The sequence below is a fragment of the Tamandua tetradactyla genome, chromosome 2 (genome assembly GCF_023851605.1).
Source record: "Tamandua tetradactyla isolate mTamTet1 chromosome 2, mTamTet1.pri, whole genome shotgun sequence".
Lineage (NCBI taxonomy): Eukaryota > Metazoa > Chordata > Mammalia > Pilosa > Myrmecophagidae > Tamandua > Tamandua tetradactyla.
In genome coordinates this window covers 136,338,336-136,355,181 of record NC_135328.1, presented here as the reverse complement: position 1 = coordinate 136,355,181, position 16,846 = coordinate 136,338,336, and the positions used below count along the sequence as shown (strand labels likewise).

Here is a 16,846-nt window from a genome sequence, read left to right as displayed (position 1 = left end):
AATGAAATAGAATAGAACAAAACAGTACAAAATAGATTAGAGTGCCTCTCACAAGGTAAATCTTATATATAGCCTTGTGAAACTTTTGATTTTGTATGTGTGCATACATATGTATATTGGCTACTGATGTAAAATTGGCTTCTTATTGTTATCATCTCCAGAAAGATTTGAAAACCGACTTATGCTTTGTCATTTTTTCTAAAACTCTATTCTCTGGGTCATTTGCATCAGCATTGCCTTAAGGAGGGCTTGTTAAAATGCAGATGCAATCAAGGGATTGAGAAAGCCTACTTGACCAAAAGGGGGAAGAGAAAAATGGATAAAACAAAGTTTCTGTGGCTGAGAGACTTCAAACAGAGTCAAGAGGTTATCCTGGAAGTTATTCTCATGCATTATATAGAGATCCCCTTTGTAGTTTATGGTGTATTGGAGTGACTGCAGGGAACTGCCTGAAACTGCCGAGCTGTGTTCCAGTAGCCATGTTTCTTGAAGATAATTGTATAATAATATAGCTTTTACAATATGACTGTGTGATTGTGAAAACCTTGTGTCTGATGCTCCTTTTATCTAGGGTATGGATAGATGAGTGAAATATAAGGATAAAAATAAACAAATGATAAGGGGAACAAAAGTTAAAATAAATTGAATAGATTGAAGTATTAGTGGTCAATGAGAGGGAGGGGCAAGGGGTGTGATATGTATGAGTTTTTTCTTTTTTCTTTCTTTTTCTGGAGTGATGCAAATGTTCAAAAAAAATTATCATGGTGATGAATACACAACTATGTGATGGTATTGTGAGCCATTGATTGTATCCCATGTATGGAATGTTTGTATGTCAAGAATGTTTATATGTTAAGCAAAAACTTATAAAGTAAAAACAGTAAAAATATTAAATTAAAAAAATGCAGATGCCATGTCTGTGAGTGGAGCCTGGAGATCTGTAGTTTTAACTTGTGCCCCCAGGTTAATTTTATGTATATGTGCCTAACATCTATTGAGCTGCTTACTCTGTGCGAGGAGCAGTTCTTTGTGCTTCTCGTGGCTGATGAACTCGTGGATATGAATGAAAAAGTGAGACCTGGAAGGCTAAGTGGTGGGCTGGTATTCAGACCGGCAGCCTGGGGTCAGTGCCATGTTCCCTCTCGCCACTGTTTGATGATATGAGTGCTCAAGTTTGTGGTCCTCTCATTTTAAAAACTATGGAGCTGAGACCTGGAGAGTCTCATCTAGCAGTTTACTGAGAATCACACAAATAGTTGATAGAACAGCCAAACCCAGAACCCAGCTCCTTCCTCCCGCACCGCGCCCTGTGGCTCTTATCCCCTCACTGGCTACCTCCCTGCTGGGGACACCTGGTCTTTGCCATCTCAGGAGAGGTCAGGACAGGCTTTCTGAGTAGCTTGTCCACATAAACATTTTCCCTTCCTTCTCATTCAAGCCACTGGCTGCTTTCTTGGGTGGCATGCTTGCTTTTCTCCCTAAGAGAGGACTCTGCATTTTCCCAAGTAGCTTCTGCAGAACAAACTCATTACAGAATAGCACCGCTGCAGCTATTCTGAGTTCCTGGAAATGAGTAAGTGTCTGAACTCCAAGAAAGCACAAAATACATTCCCTTTCAGTTCTTGAAATTGACATTAGCAATGGTCGCCTTCATTTTCACATCCATGACTTTTATTTAGATACGACTGCCTGGAAGGCTGGTTTGAGTCATGGTGACTTATTCCAAAATTTAATCCAAGTTGTCCTCCACTCAGTACATGTGATTTCCATTGCTTTGAACCAATGTGACTGTGTAGATCCTATGGTATGTCTTTACACTTCTCCCCAATATGAACCTCTACATCCCATGTGATGTTTGCTCTCGAATTTCGTTAAGCCCAATCAGCCATCCAGCTCCCTCCATTGCTCCTTCCTGCTCATCAGATGTTGTTTTCAGGTGCCATCAGTTTAGTCTTCATCAGCTGCACATCGTGGGGTGACGGATAATTTAGGCTCTTTGAGAAGAGGGAAAGAGATCTTCATACTGCTGTTGTTTCTTCCCACATTAAAAGAATTGGGAGAGCCCTTGTGTCTTCCTTCTTTTGCATGTATCATCAGTAAAGAATTGTTCTTGGCTGTTCCTACTGTAGCCCAACTTTTCTCAGGCCAACTTATACTGAGAGGGAGATGAACAGGAATGACAAGATTTCACTGATACATGTCCTCACAAAGGAAAAACTCTCAGCTCTACTTTAAAACATTGCGAGTTAAAAATTTTGGCAAAGGATGGTGGTAATACTACTATTACTACAATTAGTACTACTTAATTGCATTTTTGAAAGTGGTTAAAAATGGAAAATTTTATGTTATCTATATGTTAACAAAATAAAAATTTAAAACAAAACAAAACTTCACCATTTATTCATGGAGGTCTCTGGGGGGTGTCTCATGTGAACCTACAACATCATCTCATGTGCCCCACTTTAGTCCATGAGGCTCACATCTCACAGTTGCCACTCCTGGCAGGACACTCTTGAACACCTGTGTTCAAGAGACGGCGCTGTCCTCCAAGGCCCACCAATCTGCTACCCTTGTGAGGAAAGGTGTCCCTTCCTGCCCTGCAGTCTTCACTGAGCTGAATCACCCTGAATCCCAAGAAGAAATGAGGATAGCATATTTTTCCATGTTGTAGACAGCGTTTGTAACCCTGCATCTCATAGGAGCCCTTGGAAACTGCTCCATATGCTTCTGCCTGCAGCAACTCTGTCCATGGTTTGAGCATGAGTCATGAGACTCAGCCTCTCTGTCGCTATCCTTCCCTTTCTCCCAGGCCCTGTCCACAATCTTTGACCATGCTGGCTTCTTCTTCCCTTACAAGTTTACCTATGTATACAGATGCCCACAGAATCCCTACTCTATAGACTTCTCAGACACACCCAGGTATGAATCTCAGGTGCAGAGACAGCTGACTGGAGATGGAGATCTCATTCCTCTGGGTATTTCATCTATGTCAGTGCATCTCTCTGAGGAGCTTACAAGCATAGTGAGGTACATATCTCTCCTAAACACCAAGCTCAGTGCTAGCACTGAGGTGATGCTAGTAGTTCGTTGCACGTAGGGAAGCTCTGCTTATGACCATGGAGATGGAAAGCCATTAGCATGGGAAATGAGCAGTCAAAGGCAGCACCATCTGAAAATGTCTTAATGAGCCTCACTTAGGAAAACGTGGAGTTTAACATGTAAAAATTCACATGTTTAATCTGCTTGTTTGTTCTTTTGCCTATTGTACCATGTGGAAAGGGTTGAATAGAGTGAGAAGGGAGATGGAGCTTCTTCTCAGTGCGGCAGTTTGTCATAGCAGGTGGGGTTGTAGGTCTTTCTATAAGATGGGTGGTAGAAAGTTGATTTTTCAGCTGATTTCCTAAATTTGTGTTTGTCTTCCCCCAAACCCCTTTCCCCTTAACTAAGACCAAAGTACAATTCCAATTGTGTCCTTCTTGTGCATAAAACTCTTCAATAGCTTGCTGGAGCCTTTGGAATAAAGACCCAAATCTGCAACATAACTAACTTACCAGGCATGCACATCTGGTACCTGTCTGTCACTCCGGAGGCTTCTCATCCGGTATCCTCTCCCCATGCTTGGCCTCACTGACTTTCATTCAGCTTCTCAGGAAACTCTGTCCTTCCTTCTATGTGAGCCTTTACCCTCTTAGCCCAGACTGCTTCCTAGGGAAGGTCCCTATTATATGCTCTCAGAGTACCATGCACCTTTCCTTTTTAGGTTCTTATCACAGTAAAAATTGGTGTGAAATTTAATTAATGTCTATGTGCCTCACCCACCTATAAGATTTGTGAAGCCAAGGACCATGTCTGCTTGGCCTACCAATGCTCCCCAGTTCCCAACTGAGGACCGAGCACCAAGGAGACCCTCAATAAACATTTGTTAAATGACTGGCAATGGAAAATCTATTTAATGCCTTGAAACCTCAGTTATCTTACTTGTAAGATGGGGTAATAATATTAACTACCACATAGGCATGCTGTTAGGATTCAAGTAAATAATGTATATAAAGCACTCAGACACTAAGATCTGCCTCCAATGACATTTATTATTAGAATTACCAGTGGTAGTAGAATTTAAGGCAGCAGTATAACACAGCCTTTGCAATATTTTACATTAACCAAATACCTTCAGAGGAAGTTACTGTTCTAGTTATCTGCTTAACAAATACAAAATAGTGGCTTAAAATAACAACAATCATTTATCTTGCTCACAAATCTGGGGTTTGGCTGGGCTCAGATATCCAGGTTTTGCTCAGGGAGTTCTTGTGTGGTTGTATCATCATTTAAATGTGTGAGGCTTCAACTGGGAAGACTCGATCATTTGGGGTTTCTTAGGAATCTCTCTCTCTCTCTCTTTCTCCCTCTGGTCTCTCCATTTGTCTCTCCACATGGGTAGCTGAACTTCTTACATGTTGATTAAACTTGAGGTTCCCAAATTGAATGTCCTGGAAAAGATCAGCAAAATGCAGGACTTTTTTTGAACTAGTATTAAAAGTGTCTTTGCACCACTTCTGCCTCATTCTATTTGCTGAGGCAGTTACAAAGTCCCACCTAGATTCAAGGGAAAAGGCCATAGATTCCATGTCTTGGTAGGAAGAGCATCAAAAATTTGCAGGCATGTTTTAAAACTCTGCAGTTGTGGCAGGTTATATAATAGCCAGATAATGGGACTCACAGTCTCTCGGCATTCTGATTATTTTTCTGGGTTAAGCACTGTTTTAATTTTCTGGTCTCTAAAACAAATACCAAACAATGGGTTGGCTTGAACAATGGTAATCTATTGACTCATGATTTTGAGGCTAGAAGTACAAAATTGAGGCTTTAGCAAGGCTCTTTCTCCCAGAAGATGGTGGTGTTGTGGGGCTGGCAGCCAGTGATTCTTGGTCCTTAGCTTTTCTGTCTCATAGCAATGCCCATGGCAGCCACTCCTGGCTTCTCTCTACCCATAAAGGGCTCCAGCAGTCTGGATTAAAGTCCAACCTGAGTCAGTGGGGCCACACCTTACCTGAAATGGCCCCTCAAGGAGATCTTATTTACAATGGGCCCACAGCCACCAGGACACAGACCAGGACCAAGAACATGTCCATAATTAACTCTGTTAATCATATCTTAACTCTGTTAAGCAGACCACAGAGTCTGTGGGTGCACAGACTCAATCCACCACAAGTACCAAAACATACGTTTACTATTTTCACAATCTTATACGTTAGTCATAAAAATGAATCTAACCAGTCAAAATTCAGACACTTTATCAGACTTAAAATGGATGGTGACACCTGCCTTTGTCAAGACTTGGAAGAAATTATTATAACTTCCCTTTTAGCACTGTATGACATCTGGGAGAACCTGATTAATTGCATAAAATGCGTTATTTTTGATGCTGTTTTTCCTTAAGTGGAGAATTTCCCAAAGCATTCATAACTACTGCACAAATAAAGTACATTGGTAAACGCAGAGTTGGAGAGAGTTTTGAAAACACAAGTATGGTGGAAGATTACAAGCAGAGCTGAAGATGGGGACGCCATTTCAGGACTTCCCATGTACTGAATCAGAGAGCTGGCAGGTGGTGGAAAATCATAAAGAAGGCGCTGCCAGGAGATCAGCAATTTTTCCTCCAATAATCAGATAACTAATACTGTGAAACCCTGAGCTGCCTTGGATGTGTATTGAGTGTGGAAGGAGACTGCAGTCCAGCGCTGATGAACAAAATTAGGCCTTTCCACTCCCTTCTGTCACCCGCATTGTGTTGGATGGTGTGCTGGCTATTGTGAGGAGGGGCTTTGACACAGCAAGATTAGCCTGAAAGAATGATCCAGATGGAGAGGTAGCTCATTCATTTAAAAATACTACTGAACATCTTCCAACTGGGTAGAGGAATACAGAGGGATCAACAGAGGCATGGTCCTGCCCTCATGATACTTTCATTCACGATAATTTCAAATAGTAATAAGTTATGTTGTAGTGAAAGTAATGGAGGGAATAGTAGATGTTGGAAAGTTTTTAGAGTTTTTTGAAGACTTCTTAGAGGGAGGTCTGCTGAGCTGAGACTTGAAGAATTGGAAGGAGGATCCTGTGAAGACCCGAGGAAAGGTCTTCTAGTCAGATAGAACAGCAATTGCAAAGGCTGACATGGGGAAGGGGTCTGGCAAGGAATCCTGTGGTACTGGAGCATCCTGAGCAGTGGGAAAAGAAGCAGGAGGTAAGGGTGGAGACTCAGATCAAGCTGAGCTTTGCAAGGAGACTGGATTTTATTCTAACAGGAATGGGAAAGTACTTTTGGTGATACACATGCCCATCCTAGGAAATCTTATTAAACTTTTAAATTTTGTAATAATTTTACACCTAAAGCAAGGTTGCAAAAAAAGAATATCAGAACTTCTGTATGTCTTTCACTAAGCTGTCCCCAAATGTTAACATCTTCACCAGGATAGTACACTTATTGAAACTAGGAAATTAACATTGATGCAATAGTATTAGTCTATAGACTTAATTAAAATTTTGCTAATTGGATCACTAATGTCCTTTTCCTGGTCAAGTATTCTATATTGCACTTACTTGTCATGTCCCCTTCATTTCCTACAATGTGCTTCCTAAAATATTCTTATTTTGTAGATTTGAAGTGTGTTCTACTTTGCTAGCTACTGGAATGCAATATACCAGAAACAGAATGGCCTTTAGAAGGGGAATTTATTAAGTTGCAAGTCCACAGTTCTAAGTTCATGAAAATGTCCCAACTAAAGCAAGGCTATAGAAATATCCAATCTAAGGCACCCTGGGAGAGATACCTCGGTTCAAGAAGGCCAATGACGTTCAGGGTTGCTCTCTCAGTTGGAAAGGCACACGGCAAATTTCGCAGTGTCTGTTAGCTTTCTCTCCAGGCTTCTTGTTTCATGAAGCTCTCCTGGGGGCATTTTCTTTCTTTATCTCCAAAAGTCTGTCTGCACAGGCTCTGTAGCTCTTTCCAAAATGGTTCCCTCTAAAGGGCTCCAGTAAGCAGCTATCCCACCTTGAATGGGTAGAGATGCATCTCCATGGAAACCATCTAATTAAAAGTTACCACCCACAATCGGGTGGGTCACATCTCCATGGAAACAATAAAAAGCACACACTCAGCAATACCCAATGAGGATTAAAGGACATGGCTTTTCTAGGGTCCACAAATGCAAGCCAGCATCGAGTCGGTCCCAGGGAGTTCTGTTGTTTTTGAAATTTCACAAATGCATGCCACATCCTGCCCCCCCCCCCCCATAGGCAATCATTGCTCTGGCAGATAAAGATAATTAATATTAATACCAATAGTAGTATTATTTCTAGTAATAGTTAATATTTGTTAAATGCGTTCTGTGTGCCAGACAGTTTGTTTTACATTTTTCACCCATTTAAACTTCACCACAAGCCTTTGAGTTAGGGTATTATCATTGTCATTATTTGGAAGAGGCAACTGGAGCACAGAGAGCTTAAGAAACTTGTCCAAAGTCACAAGTTGGTAAATGGTGGAGCTGTGATTGAGCTCAACCAGAAGCCATGCAAACTCTTAACCACCGCTAGAAAACCGTGGCCGAAAATGGTGGTTTGTAGAATGTAGACTTCAAAGATCTATAGTCTAGCAGTCAAGATATGAAGCATAAATAATTACAGCAATGTGATAGGACGATAATAGGATTATATTCACAGAGGAGGAAGTCATATCCCTGCCCTAGAGAAGCTGGTAAAAGTTTTCTAAAGCAAATGACAGATAAGCTATCTTGAAGGTGAGGTGTTTGCCCGGGGATAAGGGCAGTGGGAGAAGGAACTTCCAGATGAAAAGAACAGCACAAAGGCATAAGGGAGGGAACTCATTCCTATTTCCCACAAGACCGACACAGTGGAAATCACTACGTGTGGAGGAGATTTGTAGGGGAGGAGGCCAGAATGGCATGTATGAAGGATAAACATGAAGAGGCCTACAAATGCCATGCCAAGGACATGTTCTGTACTCTGCAGGTGACAGATCCGAAGCAGGGGAATTTATGAAGATCAGTCTGTTGGCAGAATAGGAGATAAATCTGAGGGCAAGACTGATGGATCCTATTTGCCTGGGTGTCATGCCCAAAGCAGAGCTACAGAGTATAGTGTCCAAGAGAATGGAGTCAGTGTGAAAGGGTGCTCCAGGTGGTGTGTGGTGAGGGAGAAGGAACTAATCATTATGTTAAACCAGAACTCTGAATATTACTTCCTCTCTGGAGCCTGATGGTGAGTGCATTAGCTTTCTCATCAGGTAATTGCTAGCTTTGTTACCCAGTGCCCTAGCTTGGGTTATCTCAGAAGTAGAACCAAAGATAAGAACTCCAAGGCAAGTGGTTTACTTGAGAGGGGCAGGAGGACCATTAGGGGCAGGAGGACCATTAGGGAAGGTGGGTTATGAGACGGGGAAGGGAAGTCAGCCATTAAAGCATGTATTTCAGTTCCCTGCCTCTATAGGAGCTTAATTCTTAGGGGAAACTCTGGATAATAGCGTAAGGCAAATTCCTTAGAGCTATTTCTCCTGAAGGGCGGAACCTGGGGTAATCATGCACCAACTCTTGCCAGTTGAGGGCTCTTGCAGGGGTATATTAATTCCTGCTCCGGCATCACTCCCCTCAGGCTACAGAGAAAGCCCTCAGGCAGAGTTACATGTTCTTGCAGTTGGAAGTTGGCAGGAATCCTCCAAAGTAGTAGGGTCCATAAGAAAGGGGCAGGGCAGTGACAATGTCTGACATGTACAAGTTGGCTAATCTAGGAAATATATTATGTTGGGGGAAATAATATTTATGAGCAAGTATCTAATAAATAATTAGCAATGGCATACTGAAATGACATATTTTTAATAATCCTAGTCACAGAAATTTAACTTGTCAGTTACGGACTGCATTAAAAATGTGTAACAGGCTGGTTTGCCAGGTAGCCCCCTACAAAAACTTTTTATGATGATTATAAGACCTGAACAAAAGAGAAAGTGGCCTTGGGGTTGGCTGTATACTGGAGTGGGAGACAGACGTGGTAAGAATCACCAGAAAGGGGGAAAATGGTTTATCAAGAGAATAGTCCTGGCTGGGAGGATCTGAGGAGGCCTTGTGAAGGACATGAGGTTTGATAAGGATTAAGGGTGGTTAGATTCTAACAAACAAAAGTGGAATCCAAGGGTTGGGAGCAAGACCAAGCTGGGAGCCTTCAGGTTAGTTAGGGGAAAGAGACCAATGCAGGAAAACTGGAGGAACAGCTAGAAAGGTCAAGGTGAGGCTATGGAGGATGCTCAAATGCCCGATTAAAGCATTTTGGCTTGTGTGCAGAGTGGTAGGCATTGTCTGAAGTTTCTGAGAAAGAGAGGGTGCTCACACACAGCAGTACTATTGGAATACTAAGCTAATGCTTTTTTTTTTTTTTTTTAAAGGAAAGACAGAGAGAAGGAAGGAAGGATAGAAGGAAGGAAGGAAGGAAGAAAGGGAAACATTTTTAAACATTTTCTTGTTTTTATTGTATTCTGTTTCTCCGTTTTTGTTACATGGGCTGGGGCCGGGAATCGAACCGAGGTCCTCCGGCATAGCAGGCAAGCACTTTTGCCCGCTGAGCCACCGCGGCCCGCCCCTAAGCTAATGCTTTTTTATCAGATAAATTTTGGAGTAGAGGTATCGAGGTCAGAATGCCAAATGAGATTATACTTGCTCAAGTCATAAAAAAGGAGAGTAAGACAGTAGCAACTGGAGTGGAAATGAAAGGACAGATGTAAAAAGAAAAATCAACAGGAAATGGGTTTGGTGTGGTGAGGAAAGTTGTGCCCTGAGCGTGGAGAATGGAACACAATTAACAGTATAGAGAAGTTAGCAGAAGGAACAGATGTGAAGGAGAAGCAGATGCGTTTGGGGTGATAAACAACTCGAGCTTCATGCTTAAATTGTAATAGATGCTTTGGGGGTCTCAAAAATGAATGATACATATATATACTCTATCCACAAGAAACTTCTAGTTTAATAAGAAAAATAAAGGTATATTCCTAAATAGCTATTATACAAGTTAAGTAAATCAAGTGTAATTAAAGGGGTGCAGAAAAATGCTCTGAGAGTATAGAGAAGGGATAAATCCCTTCCAGCTTCAGGGATTAGGAAAGGCTGAACAGAAGCATTTTAGTTAGATCTTGAAAAATAGGTAAGATTTGAATAGATCAAGAGAGGAGCATTCCAGGCCAAGAGAACATCATGATGAGAGGTATATCAAATTTGGTTGGGAGATGCAGGTGCTTTATTTTGGGTTGGGAAGGGGGAAGTAATGGGAGACGAAGTTGGAACACAGCCTGGGGCCAAATACAAAGGATCCTTAATGTTGGATGAAGAAATATAAATTTTAATTCATCACTGTTGAAGGCTTTTGAACTGACCAACATTGTCAGAAGATGGGTTGGAAGGGAGGGGCCTGATGACAGAAAGTCCAGTCAGGTGATTGCATGAGGCAAGGGAAATGAAGGCCTCTACCGGGGTGGAAGCCATGGAGATTAGGACTAGAATTTATAATGGTAAGATTAATAAGCAGGAGTGTTCAAAAAAGTGAAGATAGCCACATGAAGTAAACAGCCCACTTCCAATCTCATGATGTACTTTTGAGACATAGAGGAAAGTTTTTGCTTCATTTTGGAGGAAAATTCAGTGGAGCTGGCCAAACCTGAACATGTCTCATGGGTTAATTAGTTTAGAGTTCCTTGGTTTCCAAGGCTTTCATTTTCACAAACATGGCTATGGACTATGCTGAAATGCTGCCTCATTCTCAGTGGGAAGCTCTAGGCAGAGCCAGAAGAGCTGTTGGTTGACCTGTACGGAAATGCATTCATCCAATAATTCTATAAGTGATTTTTTCAAGTGAAAGTATATGATGCAAGGAAAGTTTGGTTTAAATGACCTTGAAGGAAGTTGGACCACCTCCCGTGTCAGCCATGAACAGATGGAAATGTGTGTGCAGACGGCAAGAGAAGAATTTATTTTGAAGGCTCTTGAAGAATCATGTACTAATGTCAGAACAAGTAGCAATGTAAGATCACATTCTGTGCTGGTATAACCAATAAAAATCTGATTTTATTCCTGACAAACAAATAGGCACTATCCTTTCTGGGTGTGAAAGCATAATGAATGTATGAATGTTGTTAATTTCTATAAAATTGAGGGGTTTTTGTTTTAATTTTGAATGTTTAGGTCAAAGTAGCCTTCTGTGCTCCTATGATAACTAGAAATGTAAAGAAATAAAATCTCTCTACCAGAAGAGCCCATGATATCCCATCACAAGAATCCATGTGGCTGATTTGGCCCTGGCAATATTTCTTCTTCCACATGTGCTCCCAGCACCTTGCTATTCCCCCCAGCAAGAAGTGGAGTCTATTTTCCCTCCCCTTGGAACTGGGCAGGATTTTGCAGCTGCCTCAACTAATAGAATGTGAAGGAAGTGATACTATGTGACTGCTAAGACTAGGTCATGAAAAGAAATATGAAATCTATCTGGCTCACCCTCTCCCTCATCTTTGGAACCCAGTTACCATGCTGTGAGGAGAATCAGGCCACTTGGAGCTGTTCTGGCTAACAGCATTAGCTAAGGTTTCGGCTGACTCCCAATATTAACCATGAGACATATAAGTAATTGGGTCTTCAGGTGATTCCAGCTCTCAGCCTCAAACTTTCCCAACTGGAGCCAAGTGGAGCAGAGACAAATTATCCCCTCCAAGCCCAACCCCAGCTGCAAATTCACAGGCACAATAAAAGTTGTTACTTAAGACAGTAAGTTTTGGAGTACTTTCTTATGCAGCCATAGTAATGGGAACAGTCCTCAGGAGATAAGAGCATGGCAACAGGGTGGTAGTAGTGCTGTGTGTTGGGCTGAAATTCTTGGTTTTTGAAAAAGAGGCCAGGCAGAGTGCAAGAAACTCAGAACAGTTACAGCCTAGCTATGTAGCAGGCCAGACCACAAAGAACTTGCAGTTTGGCAGGAAAGTTGGACTTCTGTGCTTCAGGTGGAGCTTCTGTGTAGAAGCACACCTGGCAATGTGCACAAGGTCCCTGGAGACACCTCGGAGTAGAAATCCTGGATTGTTCCCTGGTTGGTTACTGAAAGCACTGTTTTTAAGGAGGACTGGCCACAGACTCTAAAGGGAGCCTTGCCTAAAAGCTCCAGGGTGCATAAGCAAGGCAGAGCGAAGAAGTTTTTTTCTGGTCTCCTCCTAAGTTGCTAAAGATGATGGTAAAGATTAATCAGTAATCAGTGAAAAAGAGGTAATGTCTACAAAGGACCCTCTGGTTTGAAATCTGAATGCAATTGGGAGTCAACTGCAAAAACAAAACCATCACAGAGTACCCACCTTTACATCACAGGCAGGGAAGCTCAGGCCACTTGCTTAGAGAGTTCATCCCATCTGTAAAATATTTCAAACACATAACATCAATATATGTGCATTTCTTTACTTATAAATTATATTTATATATGACTGTACTGACACAGTATATAGATTTTAAATATACACAAAACATAAATAAAAATATTAATGACATTGCTAATATTTTTATGTCCTCCTCCCCAGTGTTGGATTATTTTATGTTGTACTTTGGAGGCCGATGGTTGGAAACTTAGACTTTAGATTTAAACAGACCTTACTAAAAATCATGACCAGGCCACTGCCACATTTCTGTGATCTTGTGTACCTTATTTAACCATTCTAGGTTAAGTCTAGTTGTGATAGTTAGGAAGTTAGGACAGCTAACTTCTGTAGAAATAGAATCAATTGTACAATGGCTAAAACACTAAAGAAAGTTATTTCTCACACAGTTAACAATCTGGGGTGTTAAGTATTCTGGAGGCTCTCTTCCACATAGTTACTTGGAGTAACTGGTCCCTTCTCTCTTGCTCCTCTACTTTCTTCAAGAGCCTTGCTTCACCTGCCTCTAGTCAGTGGAAAAGGAAAAAGAGGTGAGGGGGCCCACCCTCTCTTAAAAGATATGTCCATAAAGTGGCACCTATCAGCTCTATTTCACCTGAGAAAAGTTGGTCATATGCCCATGTCTAACCACAAGGATGCTGGGAAATATAATCTAACTTTCTATGCTTGGCTAAATTCCTATAACCATGGAAGAAAGGGAGAGCAGATTTATGGGCAAATCTACAGTGATCTCTTCTACCCTCTATTTACTCCTTTGTAAAATTACCAGTAATAATACATTACCCTTGTGATTTATTTGGAGAGTTAAAATCAGAATATCCATATAAACACTCAGCACACCCCTGGCCCATTAGAAGTAGTAAATAAGCAGCAGTGCTTCGGATGAGAGGGAGAAGCAAAAAGGCTGGGGAAGGAAGGTGGTGAAAGTAGCAAATGTCTCAGGGCAGGAGGCCTAATCCTTGGTGTGAGTCTACCACTAGCAAATGGACCAGTCTCCTGCTTTCTCTTTGGCCCTCAGTTTTCTCATCTATGAAGGGATTATTTGTTTCCATACCTTTGCACTTTCCACCTTGTGTTATTACCTGCTAATGTTTTGGATCATCAATAGACTGACCCCCTTGCGAACAGAGCCTATATCTTTTATCCCTGAAACCCAGTGCCAGGCTGGCTCTCTGCAAAGTTGACACTCTTTCTGTTATCTCTGTGTCTAACCTGCCCCCATCCCAACCTTCAGGCTCATGATGCTCATTGAAATGACCCGTGACACTGAAAAGTGATTTGATGCCTACCTACCCTAAGTGCTAAAAGTTCTCATCCCCTCTGGGTTCCTTGTGACCCAAAGAAATGACTTCCTGAGGATTGACTTTGGGTACTTAGGTGATTGCAGGATCTTTTAGAGATAGGAAGCCTTCCAAGAATCTTACAAATCACATTATGGAGTCTTTCCCTACTGAAATTGCATGGAAGGCATACTCCAGAGGGTAACCAGCCTTCTGTGAGAAATGAGATTAACTTCATTTTTCCCCATTCTACCTTCTTTTTTACAGTTAAAAAATGTTCATTGATAACCTGGAAGTCCAGGATGACCTCCTTGCTCCTCCTTCTACAACTCACCCCCACCCAACACACACACACACACACACACACACACACACACACACACACACACACACTCTAGTTTGACCATGGCAGAGACAAATTCAAGACTGGTTATAGTGCCCAGACAGCTCACCTGTAAGGCAGATAGACCTTCACACATGCCCGGAATTCACAGGCAAAATAGAAAAATTAACTTAAAAGGACAGAATACAAACAATTATATTCTTAGTTGGTATACTATTTATTTCTGAGAGACTAACTTTCTCTAAGGAAAATATCTTGCCATGAGCAGGGAGGAGGACTGTAATGAAAAATTATAGTTGCAATATTCTACCATATATAGAGCACTTTTACATCGATCCTCTCATCCATTTGAGACTTGGCAGTGAAGAAATGGAGGCCCAGAGACGTTGTGGCTTATTTGAGGTCACACAGTTATTCTATGGCAGAGATAGCAGTGCCCATGGCGTTGGGCTCTTTCCTGAGCTGAAAGCAACATTAAAATGTAAAGCTTTTCAAATTGAAAACTAAGAACTGATAGATGATTTAGCAAAATTGTTCAGGCTTGATGGCAGAACTTTCCTCCCAAATTCTCATCCTGAACACATATCTATAAAGAATCAATTGCCAGGCTGACAGTGTTTACTGCAAATTATAAATGTTCCCACCTGCTTCCTAACTGCACCTGTGAAATCCATGACACCATTGTCATGATTCAGTTAATGACCAATATAATGCCTACTCCCTTCGCCGCACCCCCCTCTCTTTTTTTTCCAACCTCTCCCCTCTGTTTCTTTTATTTCATTAGAAAACAGGAGATATGGTTATTGGGCAAAGCCATGAAATGGGACTGCAACATTTGTTACCACATCTTTTATCAAACTCCAAAGTTAAAATAACTCATGCAGATGGCAAGGTCATCAGTGCTCTCACAGTTTATTTTAGAGCAGCCATTTTCTACAATTCAGATATGGGGCTAAATGTCAACTCTAATAAGGCAGAAAATTCTTACAGTGGAAAACTGTGTGTGTGTTTCCAACTGCAATCTCTGACGGCCCACTGTGCATTGCCTTATTTAGAGATCATTTTATTTTGTTTCCTGCATAATGAATAGGCTCCATTCCAATCTCAAAGGCATATGGAGATATAAAGAAAAAAAAAAAAAGGTGAGGGGGGAAGCAATTTGAAACAGGATCTCAGCAAAATGAATAATTAAATTTTGGGTTTGTCATCTAACAAAAATCATAATATGGGCAAACACTGTAAGAAGTACCACTATGACATATTAATGATGGATTAAATGGAACATTACATCATTCTTTTATTACTGTGCAAAGCTGGGTGTGAGAGAAGAGGAGAAGCTTACAGAGGCTAAGTGTCCCAAGGAGACTAAGGTATATTTCTATAGTTTCGTGATCTTGCCTTTGCCATTTGGCCTGAGGCAAATTTTATTTCATTTTATTGTTACTGCTTTGTCTCTCTCCTTCTCTCTCTCACTTAGTATAGCCCTTCGCAGCCCTGGTTGATCAAGCCTACATTGACGAAATTCAGGCCTGATTAAAAATTGTGACCTTTACCCTTGATGGCAAACAAGTTAATAGTTTAAGGAACATTGAACTCAGCACTAGTTTTCATATTACAGGCTGACTGGATTCATTATAGCCTCAAACCAAAAACTACCCAAATGCTAATCAACACTGTTATAATAAAATAAAGGTAGCCATTAGAATGGGGTGATTAGCTTTGGCCAATCCTTCACCGACAAACCCAAGTAGCAAGATTTAAATTGGAAGAAGCTTCTTTCCCCATAAAGGCCTGCTGTGCAGGGAGGCGGAGCATAACGTCAGCCCATTAGACGTACACCCCTTAGGAAGGGGTTTGCTATTAGAAACAGTCTAAACATGGCAGTGCAGCCTAGAGATTCAATAGGAGTATTTCCTCACTTTTTCTGCCCTTTGCCCATTTAAGCTTCCCCTTGATCTTGGTCACTTTGGGCTTGGCACTGCCCAATTTGTGAACTGTTTGTTGCCCAAATCAACTTGGATAAATTTTTAATTGCCTCAGTTTATCTTTTACAACAGAAAAATAGATGAACTGTAGTATATTCACCTCCTTGCATCCTAAGGATGCCATAACAAGAGTCCACAAACTTGGTGGCTTAGAACAGAGAAACTTATTGTCTCTTGGTCTGGAAGCTAGAGTTCTGAAGCCTAGGTGTTGGTGGGTCCATGCCCATACTGAGGCTCCTGCGGGGAGGCGCTCCTGCCTCTTCCAGCTTCTGGTGGTCCCAGACGTTCTTTGGTTTATGACAAGATAACCCTCAATGTATGCCTCATCTTCACAAAGCTGTCTTCTCTCTGTGTTTGTCCAAATTTCTCTCTAAGGACACCAGTCTAATTGGATGAGGGCCCAGCCTAGTCCAGTCTGACCTCATTGTAACTTGATCTGTAAAGATGCTATTTCCAAACAGGGTCACATTCATTGCTAATGGAGATTAGGACTTCAACATATCTTTTGGGGGGATCCAATTCAACTCATAACGTCATTCAAATGAATTCTATACAGCAATGCGAATGAATGCTCTGCAACTTCTTGGTACAATATGGATGAATATTACTTACCTAATGTTAAACCAAGGGAGCCAAAGCCAAAAGAGAATATATCATAGGAGTCTATCTATCTACCCAGAGTATAGAAACAGACAAAACTAACCTATCCTGTTAGAAGCAAGGATTGCACCTATCCTCACAGGTTACCAGTGACCAAAAGAGAGTACAAAGG

The 16,846-nt window shown here is 41.4% G+C and overlaps 1 long non-coding RNA gene across 2 annotated transcripts in view; it reads right to left on the bottom strand.

Annotated features, from left to right (window-relative positions):
• Nucleotides 1–4,079: 4,079 nt before the first annotated feature.
• LOC143662307 (uncharacterized) overlaps nucleotides 4,080–16,846 on the bottom strand; it is a 132,318-nt gene continuing 119,551 nt past the window's right edge. For both annotated transcript variants that reach the window (XR_013165275.1, XR_013165277.1), the window contains 2 exons: nucleotides 12,392–12,445; nucleotides 4,080–4,487 (listed from right to left, as the gene is read on the bottom strand). This is a non-coding gene — a long non-coding RNA (uncharacterized LOC143662307). The remainder of the gene's footprint in view (nucleotides 4,488–12,391; nucleotides 12,446–16,846) is intronic.